This window comes from Cyprinus carpio, chromosome A17, assembly GCF_018340385.1.
Source record: "Cyprinus carpio isolate SPL01 chromosome A17, ASM1834038v1, whole genome shotgun sequence".
NCBI classification, from domain to species: Eukaryota; Metazoa; Chordata; class Actinopteri; order Cypriniformes; family Cyprinidae; genus Cyprinus; species Cyprinus carpio.
The window spans coordinates 9,254,381-9,272,801 of NC_056588.1; the positions used below are offsets into that span (position 1 = coordinate 9,254,381).

The 18,421-nt window shown below is 36.7% G+C and overlaps 1 protein-coding gene across 1 annotated transcript in view; it reads left to right on the forward strand.

The window, feature by feature from the left end:
- The first annotated feature begins 260 nt into the window (after positions 1-260).
- LOC109108050 (carbohydrate sulfotransferase 15-like) overlaps positions 261-18,421 on the forward strand; it is a 29,301-nt gene continuing 11,140 nt past the window's right edge. Inside the window, exon 1 of the mRNA XM_042773928.1 lies at positions 261-391. The gene's annotated coding sequence lies outside the window, so the exon portion shown is untranslated. The remainder of the gene's footprint in view (positions 392-18,421) is intronic.

The following is an 18,421-nucleotide window of genomic DNA, read 5'->3' on the forward strand; positions in this document are numbered from 1 at the left end:
ACGACTTTTCGCCGAATAACAGAGGTTACTCATTTTTATGTTTTATGTAACAAATGCTCTACTAGGCTATTCTGTTTTATTTTTAATCTCAAGTAGATCGAGTTCATAAATAGCTGGGATTGGTGGGAGCACAGCACATCAGTAATAGCACGCGCCGTATCCCACCTCCTCCACTGACTGAACCCCTGCTGAACGAGAGAGAGAGAGAGAGAGAGAGAGAGAGAGAGAGAGAGAGAGAGAGAGAGAGAGAGAGAGATTGTGCTTGGACAGAGACAGAAAGGCTTTCATCAACTCAGTCGCTCAAAGTTCTCTGTATCGCGGTCTTCTTTCACCGTTATCGAATGCCGACAGAAGCGTTCATTGGAATATTAAAACTGGACAAGTTGTCAAGGTAAGTTTTATACGCGCGTAATATGAAGGTATTTTGATAAGAATGTTCGAGGGTTTACACTGGATCAGGCTAATGGATGTACCCATCATTAGATGACAGAGAGGGGTTTTATATAGCGACGCTCCGCCTGACACTGACTGGATGTTAAAGCGTCAAAAAGATGATTTCTAAAACTAGTGCATTGAGAAGCGCTTCATAAATAGCGGCTTTCATCAGGATTTTCACACGCACAATGTTTCATTCAGTTCTATGGGATGCTGCTGTGACAGAAGCTGTGTGCGACCTCAGGCAAGTTCAATGGCATTATTACCCTTACAAACATTTACCATGGTAACCACAGTTTACGCCAAAATAACCGTAGTTGCAGTTATTGTTACTGTAAAAGCATAAATCGGAGGAGACCGGGGTCGGTTGGTACGATACTCACTCTTTGCTGAATATTTCTTGTGAAACAAACATAACGATATGTCCTTGCAAACAACATATAAATTCATGTCACAAAATATTTCGGCTCGTAACTTTTGTTAATTAATGATCAAAGTTAAGTTGTGGATCTGTCAAAATAAAACCCACTAAACACTGGACGTCGGATAGACGTGCAGATCATGTCTATATTAGGTCCGTCGGTCCATGACCATTTCTGAACATCTATTCGACGTCTAAACTAGGTCCACTATTTGGACGTCCAACCATGACCCAATTTGGACGTCATCTTGACGTTCAACATTTGACCTTTAAACTGGGTAATTTTTTTGGACGTCATTTGGACGTCTGTAACAGGTGCAGGAAATTTACATGATTAATATGTAATATTTGTTTTATAGGGCCTATCAACATGATTAATACATGAAGAGTTCAGATGCAAAAGCCTCTAAGTGCCATCTGAAATTTTCTTCTAGAATGATCATTTTTTATCAAGCTTGTATATTTAAGTGCAATAATTTCACTTAAATGGCAATGCAAATTACCTATTAATTGTCATTTAAGTGAAAGTACTTAACTATACAGGCTTTATAAAAATGATCATTCTAGAAGAATTTCAGATGGCACTTAGAGGCTTTTGCATCTGAACTCTTCACATACAGATTATTTATGAACAAAACACGATTTATTATGTGAATCCCTATTTATTTATTCAGGCCATTTTTTTTTCACATTTTCCTGTTTTTCTTTAAATGGTTTATTTAAAGTAGCCTAATCAAGTTATTTCTTTATGCATACATGTATTTTTGCATGTATCTGTTTATTTATTTGGAAATGCAATTTGTGGGAAATTATAGTTCAGAAAATAATTTCATTGTAGCATATATTAGGCCTATCCTCCTTATTTCTAATTTAAAAAGAACCAACAGCAGCTAAAGGACAGGCGAGGACAACTCTCTATCAAGGGTTTTGGATTTCAACCAAAGAGACAAAAAATAGTCAACATCACTCTGATTGGTCGAGGCAGCACATCATCATAACCCAACCAGTAAACACCACTCTGATTGGCCGAGGCAACACGACAGACATTTTGCGCGAGTGTTCAACCATTGCAAAAGGACGGCACAGCTTTTCAGTCTGCATCGCTGGTGAATTTATTTTTGAATAAAGATGAAAATGGTGATATTGCATTGTGATTTATTTGTATTTGTATAACTGTAGTGTTGTATGTAGTCCCATGTTTCCAAAGGGTGGAGGACATGTTTTCTGTGCCAGTTAATTGTCCTGTAGCTTTGTTTGGCTCAACAGCTAGTTTCAACAGTAAATGCATTACACCTTCGTATGCGTCTCCAGTTATCACCTGCTGCTGAGACAATCAAATGGAGTCCTCCACTCTCTGGAAACATGGGACCACAGTTATAGAAGTTATAAAAACGACGTCCAAAATAAGTCTAAATTTGATGTCGAAAAAGACGTCCACAAACGACCACATTTGGACTATAAATAGCCCTTACATGGAGGTCCCACGGACGTCAACATTAGACGTGCGGAAGACGTCGAAAAAGACGTCGCCTGGCGTTACAAAACAACCCCTTCAATCATAGACAGTAAAAGAAATGGACACAGCGACCCCATTGGAACTCAATTGAGACAATGAAGCCCGTTTTTTTTTAGCGATTTTTACACTTCCGTTTCTGACGCGCAGACTCAAACTAAGCTTGATGACGTCAGACGTCTGACAGATGTAAACCTTCTAGTAGCTGTGCGTGCAAACTGCCATCGTTAATCGCAGAGACGGCGAGTTTGAGCGGGGAGTTCGCGTGAGTGAGCAGGAGTAAGTATTCTGATTAATTATTTTGTATAGTATTTTTAAAAACAGTACCCATATCTCTTGACGTCTCCCCGATTGCCTGCGAGCTTCTCCTCCTGTCTGTACGGTAATTTCTCTACGTGCGGACAGAGAGTCGAGTGGTTATGACGCAATCGTTCTATTTTTTACAAAAACTGTTTCTACGGGGCCATAATGTAACATAGAAGGTAATGGAGCCCTTTATACATTTTTGTGTATCTTTAGAAAATAAATAATGGATAAATGGAGTCTTTAAACGCCTCAGATGTAAATTTATTCGCTGTCAAAGTGACGCAAAAATGAATGGGAGTCAATGGGATGCTAACGCAAGTGAAGTTCTGCTACAAGATGGCGGCACGCGCGGCCGACTTCAACTTCCGGTCGACTTCCTTGCCCCCTGCCTTCAATGGACCGAATTTGGACGTCCAAAAATTACATGAAAAAGACGTCACTCCGACGTCACATTGCGCAGTGGGAATAAAATAAATAAATAAATAAAAAATAAAATTTAACTGATCTCCATAACTAACATTCATATATTTGAAACATCTTTCTCCAAATTTTTTTTTTTTTATAACATTTGTTACTGAAGGAGCTAATTTTGTTTTAAAAAAGAAAGATTGTGGTCACATTGACAGGTTTTAATCTTACATCTTAATCAAATCAAATAAATTGAATAAAGAGAGCAAACATCAAATAGTCTAGAAATGATCCATGATCAACAAAACCCTATTTAATAATTTCATTTTGTTTAATAATAGGGTTGGGTATTTGTTTTTTTTGTTTTTTTTTGTGGCTAGCACCAAGTTACCACTCATTGTAGACACAAGTATATTTGTGATTGCTAGGGTTTCCATGAAAATTTTTTGGAAGGGTTGACTATTGCTCTTGAACTATGGTACTGCAGTACAGCACACTAAACACACTTGTGTTTTTATAATTAATCACAGAACGTTTAATACGATTTACCCACGTATAAAGAGAACATATTATGAAATATAAAACGTTATTTTATATGGAAAAATAGCTTTTGCCAAATAAATAAATATATCATGATCATGCCTTAAGATATCCAGAGGCCCCTGGGCTACAGCATTAAGGTAGGCCCCCCTCCTTGATTTTTTTTTTTTTTTTTTTTTTTTTGCTCCTTTACAATCATATGTCAAATTAAGTTTTTTTCCCCCTTATTGGCGTACTAGTTAACATTTAAAACACTGTTCTGCATAAAATGTGAATATAAGTGAATATGCAAATTCACTCTTTGCCAGAAGGTGGCGCTAGTGGAACAGCATGATTATAGCCATGACATAACGTAAACTATACGAAAAGAAAATGGCATCAGAACTTTCCTGGCCGACATGTGAGTTTACAGATATGATTTAAACCCCATAAATTATACAAAATATTAATAATTCATCATCCGTAGATCTGAACAACACTTGGCAAGTTGGCATAAATGTGAGCTATTTGGTGATTGCTGTGTTTTTATTTTTATTTATATTTTAACAATGCCGTGTTTAATTAAATTAAATTAATTATAGCCGTTTAAAGAATAATGATCACAGTTAAGCAGTGAGGTTCCTGCTTTTCCATCCCCGGATTTAAAATTTGAAGCAGCACCTTTGATGGAACACAGTGACTAGGGTTGGGTATCGTTTGAATTTTATCAATTCCGATTCCGATTCCGATTCCGATTCTGCTTGTCGATTCCGATTCTTATCGATTCCCAGTTTCGATTCCAGTGTGGTTAAAATAACAACAACAACAACAACAAAATATTCAAACATTTAGATATCAAACATATTTATTCTGTCTCTTTTTGCAAAACATTTAGTTGCAACTGAATACCATGAACGAAAATCAGCAGGCTACATAAAAACTGGACTAGATCAAGAGCTGTTTGTGTGCAAAATAAATCTGCACAATTCTGGATAAATTGAGATTTTTTTTTTATTCATAAATTACATTTGATTTTTTTTTATTTAAACAAATGACATTTTATTAACGTCTACACCTACCCCAACCCTAAACCTACCCCTTACAATAATGCAAAAATAATAATTAGTAATAGCCTTAACCGGGTTCCTTCGATAATTTTCTATGGGGTGTATGATGGGTAGTTTCAATGGTAAATTTCAGAGGTAAACATAACATGACGATACTTTGACATTTTGTTCTACGATGTAAACTGCACACACTCAGAACCCTAAGAACATAAGTTTTCAAAAATGAACATAACTGCTTCAAAATTTGTGTTTTGGGTATGGATGTGTGTAATTTATGTTGTAGAACAAAACGCCAAAGTATCGTCAAGTTATGTTTACCACAGGCTTTATTTTACTCTTTGAAAATTTAAAAACCCCATTATAAAACCCCATAGAAAAATCTCGAAGGACCTCTCGACGAATTAATCTTCCATTTTCTGACGTCATAGTTCCCCCACTCTATGCGCCCCTGGTCATGACAAATTTCAGGCCATTTCCCAAGTGATATAAACTTTATCCAATAAGGATTATGTGCAACAAACTTCCGTATTCTGTTAACCGGGTCTCGCTGGTTCCGGTTCAAGCATTTTGCATATGCTTCGTTAAATATTAAGCAGTTTTACTCAAGATGCCTTCAAAGTAGTTACTAAAGATCATCATAACCAATATCCATCACATATGTGAAATATCTAATTTTTTTTTTTTTTTATTCTTTTCACTAACATTTATATAAAAAATGTAATAAAACGTCAATAATAAAAACAGCTAGCTAGTTTGACTGAATATCTTAAAAATCCATAGATATCGCTATTATTTATTACGGTTGTTAGCATGTTCTCCGACAAGAGGAAGCAATGAGACCTGTTTTCTGGGTTTGGGCAGGTGACGGTCGACATATACCCTATTTCCAGAGCTTGCACCTAACTCAGGCTTTCCCACTTTCCACAATCTTTTAAGCTCCGCCCCGACTATGATTTTAAGAACGTGGTTTAAGGTGAGGGAAAGAGACTAATAGGAATGTTGTCCTATAGGAAAAGCAGTGGATGTTGATAGAGGAACATGTTTCACTTGCTTATCATATTGTGCGTATTTACCCTGTCGAATATATCAGCTATAAGAGAAAAGAACAGATGGATCTTGTCTTACATTATTCAATGGCATCAGGTGGCATCTACGAAATCCATGTTGAAACATGTTGAAATCCATACTGTAGCATGAAGCCTGATAACCTGTTTATCAGGCTGTAGCTGGTTAATTATAACCAGCAATGAATTCAGAGCAATTTAAAGTAAAGGTTAAGATAATTTTGAGAATTCAATAGGCTGGACTGATTGTTTTTTTTGTAGTAGATATGTTAGAAAGGAAAGTGTTGTTCTGTTACCTTAGAAAATTGCCATTGAGTGCTTTCATGTGTGTCGTGGCTACTGCACTCTGGAGTATCTACAAGGCTGTGATGTATTAGTAATTGTTGGCACAAGGAGTGTGTATTGGATGGCTGGAGAGTCTCTTCCTTAGAAAGACATTCACCAGTCTAAGATCTTAACAGCTGCAGAATATATAACTCAGTGCTGAGTCAACAACATGCTATCCATACCAACAACCAAACTCTTCATCTTTCTGATCCACTGTCTGTCTACACACACACACACACACACACACAGGCACAGATTTCCCTTTCACATGGCTTATAAGATTTATAGTATGAAAGGTCTAGAATGTGTTTCTTATGAAATCAGTCATATTTTACCACAAAATCCTGTACTTGTGTCAAGAAAAATAAACATTTTAGCACTTATCAGAATTATCATTGGCATTGTAGTAGGTTTCAACAACATTTGCTACTTTGTTTTTGTTAGAAATGAACAATTTTGTTTATATACCATAAAGCAAATTGTGTTTTCTACTATGTTATATTGCATCCATTCACTTTGCATTATTTTCTATTTTAACTGTCATATCAAAAGACTCCCAATGTAATTTTCTTATTACATGTCAGATTTAATGTCATGGTCATTCTGCATTTTATTTTTTTTAATGGTTCGCTTGGATAAGACAAAATAACAGAAACACAATCATTTTCATCATCATAACTTTACATAAAAATATGCAATTTCTTCTGGAAACCCATAATAGCACATTTCGTATTATGGGGGCTTTTCATATAGTGTTCATATTGCTTTCAGCAGTGAGATGAAACTCAGCATGGGAGTCAGCAGGGTCTCTCAGACCTCACACTATAGGGCTCAAAGCCTTTATTAACATTTTGCTTCTTCTGAGAGTCACAAAACCTGGCCTGACAGGTAGACAGATGCCCTTTGGCTTCTGACATGGAGCTGTGTTTGTGCTTGTGTGTGTTTGTATTTATGTGAATGTCTCCTTCATCCTACCTATGTGTGTGTGGACTGTCTGTGCCCAGCCTCTGGCAAACCCCCTCTTTTTTTTTGTCTAGAAAATGAAAGCTGCCTCCCATAACTTTTGAGGAAAATAAAAGAGGATGAAAGTGGGAAAAAAGCGAATGAGAAAGAATTCAGTTATTTATGGCTCATGTCATCTGTTCACTGGCACGATTTATGCTCTATAAAGACTCTCCATTCTCTCTTTTTGCAATTTCATAGCCCAGCAAATCAGATATTACACAGCTTTTCATTTTTAATATTGTGTGTTCTGTGCAAGATAGAAAGAGAGATCTTTTAAAAACTTTGAAAGTAGTTTAAATCAGGTAACGTAACTTTAATTTTACAAGAGAGAGAACAGGGCTAGTAGTCACAAGGGCTGGATATCTCAAGAGTCAAAATTCCAAATGGTTGGTTCCAAACCGTTCAAAACCCTTAAATATTAGGATATACATACTGTATATATAAAGTTATGATATAACAACATATTTCTATTTCAAATAAATGCTGTTCTTTTGAACATTCTATTAATCAAAAAATGTGTCATAGTTTTCACAAAAAAAAAAGAAAAAAAAGTACAACTGTTTTCAATAATTATAAATGTTTATTAATGTCAGTATATTAGAATGATTTCTAAAGTATGTGACATTGAAGACTGGAGTAATGACTGCTGAAAATTTAGCTTTGCCATCACATGAATAAATTACATTTTAAAACATATTAAAATAGTTATTTCAAACTGTAATAATATTTCACAATATTACTGTTTTTACTATATTTTTTTATCAATTTAATGAGACATGAAAAAAACAAAAGACGTCTTTCAAAAAACATAAAAAGTCTCACCGACCCCAAACTTTTTGAACGTTAGTGTGTATAGTAAATAAACATGTTTTCAATGTACATATATAAATAAAAAATAAGAAAACCTATGAAGAATAAAACACTAAAATATATTCATTTAAAAATGACAGCATTCAAATCATGTGTAAACCTCCATCCTGTGGAGTTCATGCACTCACTTCATCCAAATAACAAACTTGACCTTAAACTCTCAAACTTGAATCATTAATTGCCTTGCAGGACTCACATCCACTGCAGAGTTTAAGTAAACTCCATAGCAATGAAGAAGATGCTTTCCTAAAATATTTCACTCCATTTGTTGACATTAGCCAAGTCATTGATTTATTTGGCCATCCGTGGGAATATAAACCAATGTTGCCTCAAGCCATTTTGTGTACTTCAGACATGCTAACAGCATATCCTATAAGTACAGAAGACAGTGAGTGCCGTTGTAGTCTTTTGTATGCAGCATTAAGTTACATGAGTTATTTTACTAGTCTTAATGATGTCGGTCTGAGTGGTATTAATCTCTTGTGTGGTGTTAGCCAGTCTTAGTGGTGTAAGCCTGTCTGAAACTGTCAAATAGGGAGATGTGTCTGCCTGCCTCAGTGACCTATAGTGAGCTTGTGTTAATGGTCTGGTGAGTTCAGTCATAAAATATTTCTGGTAGTTCTTAAGTGACCTTGTGACATTTACTGACATTTAATGGACGTGTTATTCACTCCATGCAATACTTGCTTCCTGTTTATTGCCTTAATGCTTAATTTGGGTTTTACACTAACTGAATGCTTCAAAACTTCTTCAAAACTTTGATTATATGGATTCTCGCCAGAGAAAGGAAAAGAAACAGAGTACGAGGGGGAGACAGAGTGAATTTCTGGCTGTATCACTCTATAGCTACTGTATAAGATTAAATTTGAAGGAAGTATATCATTTATATATATTCCTGCCTAGTGTCTTGGCTCAGTAGCTTAAACGCCCATCTTCATTTCATTCCAAGCAAAGAGAGAACTCAATTTTGCAGTTTGTCTCTGTATTTCTATGCTCTTGTTATCCTAAACATACTCACAGCCAGACGGCAAACCCATGGACCGCCCACAGTCCGCTCACTGACCGTCTGATGCATATTGGACACAAAACTGAAATGTACTTTCACAACCTCGCGAGCTGCTATTTGATTGGATGCCTTTCTGCAGCTTTTACTCAGTCCACTTGCAAGCAAAGTTATGTTTACAAGTTACTGGATTCAGCAAGTGCTGACATTTCACTGCTGGTTATATATTCTCTATATAATCGAGTATGTGACGAATAAAAAAGATCTTGAATCTTGAAGTACTTTTATGGATAAAGTAAAAACAGTGGTGGACAGTAACGGAGTATTTTTACTTTGTTATTGTACTTAAGTACATTTTTCAAGTATCTGTACTTAACTGGAGTAGTTTTATTTTGAGTAACTTTTACTTTTACTTCACTACATTCCAAAGCATAAGATCATACTTTTTACTTCACTACATTTCATAAAACATATTGTTACTCCTTATTATATATCACGTGCTCCGATACGCAGAAACGGTGTCTGATTCAAGAACGAACTGATTCTTTTCAATGAACCTTTTAAATCTGTGCACAAATCGCACCAAATGATTCATTCACGAATTAGAATGATCCGATTGCAGCTGTTCTCGAGTCGACAACTTACTGATTCAAATGAACCGTTTAGTGCGAGTCTCCAGTGAACTGAATTCACAAGTAAGAACCAGGAGATCTTGTGAGCCACGTGCGACTGATGCTGCTAAAGGTAAGTTACTAATGTTGATTTTAGGATTAATTATTGTAAATGAAAATCACATTTAGGTCAAAAATGTCAGTTGTTTGTGAGCTAAATCTGCTGTAAAGGGTGATCTATTAAAGCCCACTGAAATGCATGAATGCAGACACATCAACATCAGTGTCTCTATGTTTAGGAAAAAAAAGGAAACATCAAAATACAGATTAAATAAAATAACTCATAGATGTTCAAATTCCCTGCTGCCGTAACTTTTACAGTTTTATTAAAATGCTACGCATTTAGCCCTATGTGACATCTGTTTTTATATTGTTTATCAACAGTATACATTTTTATATTGTTTGGATTAACTAGCCGGGTAAGGTAGACAGATATGAATGTTTTTTCATAACAATACTGAAATAAGTAAATATTGTTAGCTGATGCTAACTGTCTAGTTAACAAACTGGCTGGTGCTAAATTGAGGTAATTTTTATATATAAAGTCCAAATATTTTTATTCAACCACCTAGATAGATTTCATCTGGGGGAAAACGAAAGGATGTGATGTTCAGAACATGGTAACAGTAATTATCAAAGTGGGAAGTGATGCCCTCTGGGGGCATTTGGCCAGGGATGTTTTTACACCACAGACGTGTTTTGGGGGGATTTGGATAGTTATGAAAATATAATTATATTTTCCTTAAAATGTTCTTCCTAACTTCAGGCCTTATTCTCATGTCATATATAACTGTGATGTTCGGCAAAACAAGAAACTTTAAAACACTTTTTTCTTACTGGTGAAAATCAGATGGTCAAATCTGTTTTCTCTCAGGTACATCGCAGTGGAAGCTTCACAGTGAACATTACTCTTGTCAACATAGTCCATCAACAACAAAAATATATCTTGACTCCATATAGTGGTTATTTTGGGAAAATCCCAGGTATTTTGAGTAGTAGGATTATAAAAAATATGTGCTAATATAAAATTAAATTAAGTAGCCTATATAAAATTGCAAAATAAATCTAAAAAGAGATTGACATACAGCCAAGTATGGTTACCCATACTCAGAATTTGTGCTCTGCATTTAACCCATCCAAAGTGCACACACACAGCAGTGAACACACACCCGGAGCAGTGGGCAGCCATTTAAGCTGCAGCGCCCGGGGAGCAGCTGGGGGTTCGGTGCCTTGCTCAAGGGCACCTCAGTCTTGGTATTACCAGCCATATATATACATTTGTTTTCTGGGGTTTTTTTATGCAGCGGCAAAGCAAGCAAGTCAGTCAGACAGTCTCTTCCTCTCTTAATAGACTGTTCTTCACTAGAATAGGCTACAATGAGGACCAGACCTCATTTGGCTACGCAAGACTATGCAAACCACAAAAAAGGAAACATTGGCCTTCCCAATGCCCCCTTCCCCCAATAAAGGGTATTTATAGCACCTGCTTTCGGCAGTGAATAGGTATTATTAACAGGCACAGAATTAGATCAGATTAAATCCTAATATGATTTTTCTTGAAGCGTCAGGCCCCCTGAAGCTCAGTTCTGCACTCAGTCTTTCATGTCTATTTGAAGCAGAAACATAAACATTGTGCAGCAGTATCAATGGAGGGAGGACGGCCTCTGAGAGAGTTCACTTCTCCCCCTTCTCTCTTCTGGTAATCTGTGCCAGGAGCTTTGGTCTGCTGCCCTCTTTAATGATGCATGGAACATTAGCCAGCCACTATCCCAAGATAGGACAAGGCCGATGGCATTCTCTGGTCAAAGAGATTGCATTGTTTGGGTTCAGAATAGCATGGCCTACTGAGAAAGGGGAGAACAAAGTGTGCTGTCTGTTGAGATTGTTTTCTAAAATTGTTACCACAATCATAATTTGTGATTGCTGCAAATTACATTTTAATGTCTTTAATATTCAAGCACATTTCTGCCAACCATAGAGTGATCAGAGAACAGAAGTTAGAAGTAATTTACATACATACAGGTTTATCTAATTTATTTTCACCTTTCTAATTACATTACACTTCACTGTGAAAGATTTGTCTTCATTTTATGCAAAGATTTTCCAGCTGGGGTCAAACTTTGTAATTATGGAAGATTGTTTCTGCCTAGCAATAAAAAATATAAAAATGTTATTGTGAGATATATACGAGGTGGCTATACGACCTGAAATGGCCAATTTTCATGAATTGGTGTTCTTCCCATGGGAAGAATCTGAGATGTGGCATCCGATCTGGGCTATCCTTCCTACAGGAGAGGGCATGGATAGGCGCCTGTCTGCGTCTACACTCAAGGTGTACGTGGCCTCTATTGCAGCTGACCATGACACTGTAGATTGCAGATCCTAGGAGGTTGAATCCTTTGTCTGCCTCGATAGTGAGCAGAAAGGGAATGCTGTCTCCAAATAAAGGATCTCCCACTGGATTGTGGATGTGATCATTTTGGTCTATAAGGCCAGAAGCTTACCATGCACACTCAACCAGGGGTGTTGCTGCTTTGTCGGGTTTAGCAAATGGTACCTCATTAGCGGACATTTGTAGAGCTGCAGGTTGGGCTACACCTAATGCATTTTTTTCTGCAAATGGAAGCAGTTTCATCCAGAGTTTTGAGCACTAGCTCTTTAACTCCGGTGGTTTGTAGGGTGTAGAGCTTGCATTTAGCGTCTTCCCCTCTCTGAGGTGATAATTTGGGCTTATTGAGTACACTTCGGTTCATTCTTAAGAACCCTGGACTACCCTTCTATCACTCAAGCACTCAATATTTGTTTGAGCCCCTTTAATCAGTTGGACTTAGTGACCTCTCTATGAAGATTACCTTTCTGACTGTGCTCACTTCTCTCTCGGTTAACGTATCATGCCTAGAATTTGGGCTGGCAGACTCTCATGTTGTCCTGAGACCCCGGCCTGGATATGTGTCCAAGGTTCTCACCAGTCCTTTTAGAGATCAGGTGGTAACCTTGCGAGCCTTCCTCCCACAGGAGGGAGACCTTGACCTGTCTCTGTTGTGGCCAGATCAAGCCCTACACATCTATTTGGAACACACACAGAGTTTCAGACTGTCTGAACAGCTCTTTGTCTGCTTCGGAGGTCAGCAGAATGGGAATGCTGTCTCCAAACAAAGGATCTCCCACTAGATTGTGGATGTGATCCTTACGGCCTATCGGACCAGAGGCTTACCATGCCCACTGGGAGTGAGGGCACATTCAACCAGGGGTGTTTCTGCTTCGTCAGCTCTAGCAAATGGTACCTCATTAGCAGACATTTTTAGAGCTGCAGGTTGGGCTACACCTAATGAATTTGCCAGATTCTTCATTCTGCATATGGAACCAGTTTCATCCAGAGTTTTGAGCACTAGCTCTTTAACTCAGGTGGTTGGTAGGGTGTAGAGCTTGCATTTAGTGCCTTCTTCTCTCTGAGGTGATAATGTGCGTTTTTTGAGTCCAGTTAAGTTCCTTCTTATGAACCCTGGACTACCCTTCCATCACTCAAGCACTCCCTTACATAGCTGAGTTTAGCAGAGGAACTCGCTATAAGAATCCATTACGAGTATCCCTCAAGTGAACTCTTATAATGGATTAGTGCTCCATATGTTGTGGTTCCTTTAGCAGCCCCATATTTGTATTAACCCACTGCTCTGTTCCGGATTCAGGATTCAGTGTTTCCCCTAGATAGACAGTCAATCTTGTTTCTGTGTTTGGTAGTTCTCCCCTTATGTGGAGCCCACCACAGAAACCTTCAATATGTAGTACTCACTTTTAATGAGTCCATAGGATGTATCTCAACATGTTACCTCCCCTTTAGTTAGAATGTGGTCTCTGTAGTGTTTTTTCCCACTTGGGAAAATGAACGCTTCCCCAACATTACAGGACTTGTCAACCGGTATTTATTCTTGTTTTAATCAGAATGAGAAGAAGGAGAGTGAGATCATAAGTCATGGACATTGGAAGGTTAGGAGGAGGTGAAGTGCATTTGGTCATTATGGCACACTGCACTTGCAACATCTGTGCCCTCATGGACTCGTAACGCAGTTCAGCAGCTGTGACGTTTAGTATATCCCTAGTGTTGGAACTGAAAGGAAACATCTCTGTTGCATATGGTAACCTTCGTTCCCTGATGGTGGGAATGGAGACATTGTGTCCCTTATGACACAACTCTGAACTGCTTCTGAGGGTTGAGATGCTTCTTGAATCCTCAGAACAAAACAATTGAGCAAATTTACTTTATACCCGGATGTCTGAGGTGTGGCCAACCATGACAATTTTGCTCTGCAATTTCATTGGCCTTTTCTCAATAATGCCAGAGGTGCCTGGGCTCTCAAGTGCAACCCCTAGTATCAGAACTTCACACACAACGTCTCCGTTCCCTAAATCAGGGAACGAGGGGTACTATAGGCAAACAAGATGTTCTTTGACAAACAAAAGGTTTAAAAAACCCTGGTTTAAAGAATTTTGAAGTTCTGACTAAACTATAAAAATACAAAGAGATCAATAAAAACATAACAAAGAGAAGAAAAAAAACAAAAAAACAAGTCAATATATATTGTGAAATATTTTGTGATAGGTAAAAACTTGTTTTTAAAGAAAATTAAAGCTGCCTTCCATAACCTGCATTCGGGGTGGAGAAACATAAAAGAATAGGATGAGAGAGAGAGAAAAAATAAAGCAAATGAGAAAAGATTCTTAGTTATTTGCAGCTTACGTCTGTTCATTCACACAACGGATGCTCTATAATGAATCTCCCATCCCTCTGTTTTCAATTTGTATCTCAACTCTTCATTTCTTAAGTCCCAGGTAGCAGATTTAATTAACAATCCGGTCCAAGACATTGTTTATTTATGAGATAAATTCAAGTGGCAGTTATCTGACGGTATAGAATCTGTATGACTTCACATTTTTATGCACAACTGCACTGCTGACATTTGCTACATATTATCCTTGTGAATTTTGCATTGGGATGGTAACAAAGAACAGGCTATTGATTAACTGGCAAGAGGAATTTGGATCTATTGTTGTACTGTGTGACATAAAAGGTCTGGGAAGAGGTGTCCTGAGTTTCCCATCAAGCACACAATAGTGTTTCAACATTGCATTGTCAGGAAACACAACGGTTGAACACATGACGACAGAGCTGTTAATTATAGTGAAGTTACAAACTTTAAAAATTGTAAAAATAAATAAATAAACAAATAAAAAAGCAAAAATTATTTTAAATTAAAATAAAACAAAATAAAACAATAAATTATAGGCTAATAGTTATTTTAAAGATTATTTTAAAATGTTTTATTTTATTATTTTTTAAAAATGTATTTAATTACATTTGCATGAGAATGTAAAAATATACCATTGTATTAGGTTGCAATCTTCTTAATAAAGATGGTTCAGTCTCTTTCTTTCCTTCATAACAGAGAAGTGTGTATTCACATATAGGCTGCCGAATGAAGCACCTGAGGGAACTTCTCTTCTCTCATCTCTGTTGTTTAATTACACTTCTTTTCTTCTGCGCTACTGATCTTTTCAGCCCGGATTACATAAACAGCTCTCCCCAGCTTCCTTGCTTTGGTGCTACACACACTGCACAGCATAACACAATAAAGCCTTCCATCAACACACTGACAGTCTGAAATCAACAGCAAACCGCATGCCTCATGTTTCAAATGCTAAGACACAAACATCTTCTTCAGGCTGCAAAACAAATCTGCCAAACAGAACATAAGCCTGTCATCATATATATGCATGCTGGAGTATCAAGGGGGGAATAAAGGGGCATTGAGAAAGGCCTACTTCAGCAAGAGTTCACATAACATTGGTCATAAGCACATCTGTCTGCCAGATGGGTTCCAAATTACACAAGATGTCGCTAATAATAACTGCAGTAATATTTATGTCCTTGTTTTTATCTGCTTAGGAAAGCGCAAGTAGCATTTTAATGAGAAAAGTTCAGGCTTTACTGACCTGCTGCAATAATAAATATCAGGTGCACAGTGTTATAATTTAGTGTCACGTGGCTTTGTAGTGGCAAAAATAATAACTTAGACATTGATTTAGTAAAGTTTTGTATGCAAACTTAAAATTGTCAATACAAAATAGCATATCTTGTCAGTTATTGTGGACTTTGATTGTAGATGTAATTTGGCGTGTCTCCATAAAAGTGCACCATAAAGGGGAGTGTCAGTGCAAATAGATTACATTGCACCCACAAAGTGATCTGTCAAGCCTGAAAGTAATTTTGGAAACTGAAAATGAATACGACTGAATGGCAGGAATGAACCTGTTAGTGTTCCACTGTACCGCCCACAGTACACTGCATGTTTTAACCCCGTGTTAACCTTGTGACATACAACTCAAAAAAAAAAAAGGCTAAACATGTCCTGTCTTTGGACAACACAGATTTTTGTGATTCAAATGTTGCAAACCCTTTTAAGGCACAATCAACACAGCAGGTACAATCAGTGTCTTTGTCAGACCGCCATTGTGCTTTCCAACTAATAGCTCTGTTTACAAAAAAAGTAGGCTGAAAGTTTTTTTTAATTTTTTCAGTGTGTTCAAAGTTCTATTACTCAATACCAGTAATAGAGTGATTCTGAGGTTTGTTCTGTTTAGGAACAAACCTCAGAGTATCACCTTTCAAAAGAGAGCAAAAGCATGCATACTCCAAATGGTTCAAGAACAGCATGCAGTTTACTCTGGGTTTGCCTGTTTTAGGCATTTTAGGCAAATTTTACAGGAATGCTAAGGGGTTAATCTGATTAGGGTTATGAACTGACTGCTGTCACAGAGAGCACATAGATGTATACTGCTTGATTGCAAATTAATTTCTTTTGAGATTCTGGTGTGCAATTGTTTTATTAATAATTACATTCAGCAGGAAAATAATAATAAAAAAATAATTGCTGAATGGAATGCATTATATTTAGCACCCTATAACTCAATGTATGTCCTGATTTGTCTTTCCAGATTCCATACAGTACTTCCTACTGACCAATCAGCCTTGTTTAATCAAACTTGTCAAATGTTTTCTAGCACTACAGTGATAGATGGTGTGGTGCGCACAGAACCAGTTTTTGCAAACCTTCCAGTGCATTGATATTAAAGGGATAATTCACCCTAAAACAAAATACATATGAGGATATTTTGAACACTATTGTTTCAGCTGTTTTTAACCATACAGTGGCTTCACTATATGGGCAAACAAAAAAAAATTTCACAGTATCTTCTTTTGTGCTAGATTTGGAACAAGATCACTTTAGGGTACATTGTCTTTGTCATTAAGGGTGAACTTAATTTAGATATCTTTGTCTATTTTACCATTCTCTTCAGGGAAAGACATTTTCATATGCTGTCTAGTGTTGGGGAGGGAACTAGAGCATCTGAGGTTTTTCATAGAGATTAATTGAACTGTCATTCTCGAGGCTTTTTCTGGGTTGTGTTTGTCAGACGTCACATCACATCCTTGTACTCAGAGCCTTCAATCACAATGTCATTAGTTTTATTTTCAATTTGCAGGACATTTAATCAGCACAGTCAGGAAACAGGAAAACAGAAAAAAAAGCATCAACATTGAAGACATGCAACATATGATACATGTCACAGACTTGAAATGATTATTAAGACGTTTTTGCTATTCTTAAAAGGGGTTAAAGGGATAGTTCACCCCAAAATGATTTTTTTTTTTTTTTTGCATCTGTTCTGCCAAAGTATTTCTATAAGCAAAATAAATAAATAAATAAATAAATAAATAAATAAATTAAAAACAGGCAAACCAAATACTAAGACAATCATGTTAAGTTTTCATATCAACTTTTTGCTCAGATTGTTATGCTAATTCAATTTATTAAATAAAAAAATAAAAATAAAAGCATTTTGACCTCTGAATGTTGCTATGTACGTAGTTGTCAAAATGTTTTGTTGAACAGTTTTTGGATCTATGTTGGTATTTCAGCACAGCTTTAAAGCATTAACAATCACCGTGTGTAAACACATACAGCTAACCAAACAGCTAACTAAGCCTGTTTCTCCTTTCCTAATCAGAATTTTGGGGGGGGGGGGGGGGGGGGGGGGGGCAGATTAGGGAAAAGATTAAATGAAAATGAGTGAGAGTAAAACAGAGATGTGATACAACACTTTGAATAGGTGACTTCAATGAATATATAACCAAGGTCATTTAGCACAGATTATTCAGTTTGATGTAATAAGTATATACTAATATAACTGACTGATGACATTTCAGATGTCGATTTGTATTGAGCTTTATTATCCATCTCTACTGGCTGCTGCATTCATTCATTTCCTCTCACTTGTACTGACTATGGAATAGATGTTATCCCTGTGTGTTTTCCATCTATTGACACTGCACAAATGGAATGTGTACTTGTTAGTTTATATGTGTGTTTGTTTGAGCTTGTTTGTATTAGAGGAGAATTTAGATTAACTCGGAAAGAGATGATAGCGAGTGTTTTGCTTTCTGTGCCTTCTTTGAGCTGGAGAGCTGGATTGTAATTTCACAAGCAGATTCACCCATATAAATAATATAAAATTAAAAAAAGATAGATAGATAGATAGATAGATAGATAGATAGATAGATAGATAGATAGATAGATAGATAGATAGCACACTTTAAAATGTTGAATGAAATTGCAATTATCAATTATCAAATTATATGGCATCTGGGTAGATGGATGAATGGATGGATGGATGGATAAATACTTAAATCAAACTTCAAAATGTTAAATGCCATTGCCTTGTATACAGTTATTAAACCATTTGGCATCTGGATGGA